The 5000-nt window shown below is 37.9% G+C and overlaps 1 protein-coding gene across 4 annotated transcripts in view; it reads left to right on the top strand.

Annotated features, from left to right (window-relative positions):
* Positions 1-5000, top strand: part of LOC137980380 (lactadherin-like) — a 33523-nt gene that overhangs the window by 20436 nt on the left and 8087 nt on the right. The window contains exon 1 of one of the 4 annotated variants that reach the window (XM_068827812.1): positions 2705-2791. The exons of 1 other annotated variant lie outside the window; for it this stretch is intronic. The gene's annotated coding sequence lies outside the window, so the exon portion shown is untranslated. Of the gene's footprint in view, positions 1-2704; positions 2792-4324; positions 4410-4763; positions 4881-5000 lie in introns of those variants that run through there. 2 more of the 4 variants (XM_068827814.1, XM_068827813.1) reach the window with 2 other exon arrangements.

A 5000-nucleotide genomic window follows, 5' to 3' on the forward strand; every position in this document is an offset into this window, starting at 1 on the left:
AAGCAATGCAAACGAGTGAAATTTATACGGACATTTATGAAATAACATACATAGAATTTTGTCAGAGGGGATCTGCCTGAACATTTAGGGTAGTCGTATTTCGCCATGAATATCATTTTAAGAATCAAGCAAATGAGATTTCTGTTTTAGTTTTCTGGAACATTAAACTAAGCTCATGGATTTTAGATTATCAAGCACAAATTAAAGGCATGTTTGTTCTTTACGAATGCTAAAGGACAGTTTTTTGCGCCCTATTTGGCAACGCTCACGGTGGCGATGTCTTGTGGTATTTATTACTGACCAACAAAGCTCGCATCCTAAAAACTACGTTTGAATTTATCCACAAGCTCACCTTCAAGGAGAGGAAGTTTAATCGATTATAGAAAGAGCTTTCGGTGAACATATCTCAAGCACGGAGAATTCCTCAAGTAGCACCTTCTGAAGAAGTGCAATTTTGAGGTTCTCCCAGAGGGAACAAGAGAAAATAGCTAAAATTTTATAAACTAAGGAACAGGGGAACAAAGACAAATATCTTAGGAAACAAGGGAACATAAGCCATTTCAGGGATCAAAAAGCTGAAAACAATTTTGGAAGTACTTTCGGGAACAAGGGAACACAAGCAAATCTTTAAAGGAACAAACACCCCCCTCGGGGCCCTCAATTTTAATTAATTCAATACACGAAATAAAAGAAGGTTAACCGGTTCCTAAGTAATCTTGGGACCATCTTTACCAGAAACGATTCAAGACCGTATAACCTTCGAAACTTGGACTTTGATCAGTATTCTAACTTACAATTAGGAGTTTAAGAAAAGACGACAGCTACGGCAACGATAACGCCATAGAACAGTTATATATGATTGGTTAAAGGTGGAAAAATAATCTTGCTGCAGGTGCAGCAAGCATTTTAGCACATATTTTCCGGTACTTTGCTTAACAACGGCGTTATGTTATGTTTAACGCTGGATAGCTTGTGGGGTCGTGCACAAATGAAAGCATATCAAATTAAATACTTTTGTCCTTTGTCCATTTCAATGTCAGCAGGAAATTAAGGACAGTGCTTAATATATTAATCAAATTAAGGACCGTGCTTACTATTGTTATTGCGCATACGTTCTGCGCATCTCGAAATACTCGGATTTCCTATCAGCTGTGCTTATTAATACAGGGATATTTTTGCGCGGTTCAAAACTATGCGGAGAAAGCAGAACTTAGCAATTTCTCTCGGTATCCAAAAAGAAAATTGGGGGCAACCATGCATTTTTCAGAGATAATTAAGCTTCAATTTGGCAAAGAACGCCATACATTGCTTTGTATTTTAAAGCTTTTTACAAATATTGTTGATTAATTATCTTCGAAAAATGCGTGGCTAGCCCCAATTTTCTTTTTTGGATTTCGATAATACTTGTTAAGATCTGCTTTTCCCGCATATTCAGTAAACCGCGCAAAAATACCTTTTAAGGACGTTCGCGCCAATTGTTTCTGCGCATCCTTGCTGCGCACGCAAATGCACACGCCACGTCATACACGAGCGCGCGCGCTAAGTAATAAAATGAGAAATGGTAGGGCAAAAGGCCATTGCTATAGCTTTGCCTGGATTTAACGGTCTTGGACGTTCGGTGACCCCAATTTTTCTTTCCAGAAACGGATTTTATTTACAATTATCTCCACGTTGTCCAAAAGTGAACAAAAAGTCAATGTGGGAAGTTAAAAAGATTTCAAGATTTCTGCTCAAGGGACATCAAATCCAGCCATCTTGAGGCGGCAAGTCGCGTGAAACTGTGGTCGCTAAATGCGAACTTGATCTTTAAGGAACCTCACCAGTTGACTAAATTCACTTAATAAGTCCACTTAAACAATATTTGGCAGAGAGGATTTCACTTCAAAGATTTAATTGCAATATATTTGGGTTTACAGACACTGGCCTTATTCGCTAACGAAGCCCGATTTTGTCACATTTTGGGTGTTTTTCCGGGCATGTTCTCTCCAAAACGAAGTCGGTGACCCCCCATTTTTTTTACATTTCTGACATAACTAACTCATCATCTTACAGTGGTAAAAGTTTGAGAAAAAAATCAATGTTGAAAAATTTTCGCGCGAACGTCCTTAATTAGTAGGCACCGTCCTTAATGTATATCAAATCATATTGGTTTTTGAGGAGAGGGGAAAACCGGAGTACCCGGAGAAAAACCTCTCGGTGCAGAGTAAAAAAGCAACAAACTCAACCCACATATGACGCCGGATCGGGGAATCGCACCCGGGCCACATTGGTGGAAGGCGAGTGCTTTCACCACTGCGCCATCCCTACTTTAATGGTGAATGACAGGTAGGTATAAAAAAATGCTTTAATAGTACTTGGGAGTAAGTTGTTAGTTGTTAGCGATTGCTGTTGTTACAGAGGCACACTCGAGGAATAAAGAAGTGTCAACCAAGAGTGTTAGAGTTGATTTCTGTTCCCCCAAAACGTTTTCTCTAACAACATCCGGCTTCAAATCTAATGACACTGGTTTGACACTTTTAAAATGAAATATTGAAGTGCCATTCTCTTTGGACTCCGTCTCATCAGCTGCTGTGAAAGAGAACCTTTTTAAACAGGCTTTCTTACTTCTCATTAATAATTGACTGAAAATAAATCAACATTTTTATACTGTTTACTTGAAACTGCGAATAGATAAAACATCTGGAGCAACGTTGGCATACAGTTGTTGCCATTTGAGCGGTTTGACAAATCTTCAGATCACTTTTGTGTAAAAACGTCTCTACCAGGCCTTTCTGTTGCTGATTATAACAAAGTAAGCTGTTTGTTGATTCCGTTTAAGATTTACTTATACCAACCTGTAAATCATGAGTACACTTAGAGTTTGTGTTTTTTATAAGTGCTTCCTAGTTGATATTGTGTTTTTACGGCATGCACCATAAAAGATAGGGTTCGTCACATCCACTTAAACCCATTCACAGTTTTCCCCGAGTTTTCATTTTGCAATGCGAAAATGTGATGAGTTATTAATTTTTCAGTGGCCGTCTCACCACAACAGAAGTTTGTTGAACTAGCCGGGCTATACCCAAAGATCATTAGGTTGTGAATCAATTGGCTGAGTTTTTCAATTTCGGCACCAAGTAATTAACGGTTAATGCACGAAATTTAACGTTAACAACTTTTCGGAGTCCGGTCATGAAACCATTATCAAGCAATGCAAACGAGTGAAATTTATACGGACATTTATGAAATAACATACATAGAATTTTGTCAGAGGGGATCTGCCTGAACATTTAGGGTAGTCGTATTCCGCCATGAATATCATTTCAAGAATCAAGCAAATGAGATTTCTGTTTTAGTTTTCTGGAACACTAAACTAAACTCATAGATTTTAGGTCATCAAGCACAACTTAAAGGCATGTTTGTTCTTTACGAATGCTAAAGGACAGTTTTTTGCGCCCTATTTGACAACGCTTACGGTGGCGATGTCTTGTGGTATTTATTACTGATCAACAAAGCGCGCATCCTAAAAACTACGTTTGAATTTATCCACAAACTCATCTTCAATAGAGGAAGTTTAATCGATTATAGAAAGAGCTTTCGATGAACATATTTTAAGCGCGGAGAATTCCCTCATCAAGTAGCACCTTATGAAGAAGTGCAATTTTGAGGTTCTCCCAGAGGGAACAAGAGAACATAGCTCAAATTTTATAAACTAAGGAACAGGGGAACAAAGACAAATATCTTAGGAAACAAGGGAACATAAGCCATTTCAGGGATCAAAAAGCTGAAAACAATTTTGAAAGTACTTTCGGGAACAAGGGAACACAAGCAAATCTTTAAAGGAACAAACACCCCCCTCGGGGCCCTCAATTTTAATTAATTCAATACACGAAATAAAAGAAGGTTAACCGGTTCCTAAGTAACCTTGGGACCATCTTTACCAGAAACGATTCAAGACCATATAACCTTCGAAACTTGGACTTTGATCAGTATTCTAACTTACAATTAGGAGTTTAAGAAAAGACGACAGCTACGGCAACGATAACGCCATAGAACAGTTATATATGATTGGTTAAAGATGGAAAAATAATCTTGCTGCAGGTGCAGCAAGCATTTTAGCACACATTTTCCGGTACTTTGCATAACAACGGCGTTATGTTATGTTTAACGCTGGATAGCTAGCTTGTGGGATAGTGCACAAATGAAATCATATCAAATTAAATACTTTTGTCCTTTGGTCTAAAGGTGTTTGTTTCAGAATAAGGTGACGTTTCTACTGAAGATTTTGCTAATTTCTGACGAAACCCTATTAATTAAGCGGCCACTGGGCCACCTATAACAGAGGTTTCACTGTAGATCGTACTCAAAGAAAGAATATGCTAATGTCGGCACATGCTTCATGACAAATCGGGTGGGCACGAGCTTGACATGTAGGTATAAAAAAGGCTTTAATAGTACTTGGGAGTAAGTTGTTAGTTGTTAGCGATTGCTGTTGTAACAGAAGCACAGTCGAGGAATAAAGAAGAGTCAACCAAGAGTGTTAGAGCTGATTTCTGTTCCCCCAAAACGTTTTCTCTAACAACATTCGGCTTCAAATCTAATGACACTGGTTTGACACTTTTAAAACTGAAATATTAAAGTGCCATTCTCTTTGGACTGCGTCTCATCAGTTGCTGTGAAAGAGAACCTCTTTAAACAGGCTTTCTTACTTCTTCTCATTAATAATTGACTGAAAATAAATCAACATTTTTATACTGTTTACTTAAAACTGCGAATTTAGATAAAACATCTGGAGCAACGTTGGCATACAGTTGTTGCCATTTGAGCGGTTTGACAAATCTTCAGATAAGTTTTGTGTAAAAACTTCTCTGCCAGGCCTTTGTGTTGCTGATTATAACAAAGTAAGCTGTTTGTTGATTCCTTTTAAGATTTACTTATACCAACCTGTAAATCGAGAGTACACTTAGAGTTTATGTTTTTTTTATGAGACTAGTGCTTCCTAGTTGATAATGTGTTTTTAC

Source organism: Montipora foliosa, chromosome 12 (genome assembly GCF_036669935.1).
Source record: "Montipora foliosa isolate CH-2021 chromosome 12, ASM3666993v2, whole genome shotgun sequence".
Taxonomy (NCBI): Eukaryota; Metazoa; Cnidaria; class Anthozoa; order Scleractinia; family Acroporidae; genus Montipora; species Montipora foliosa.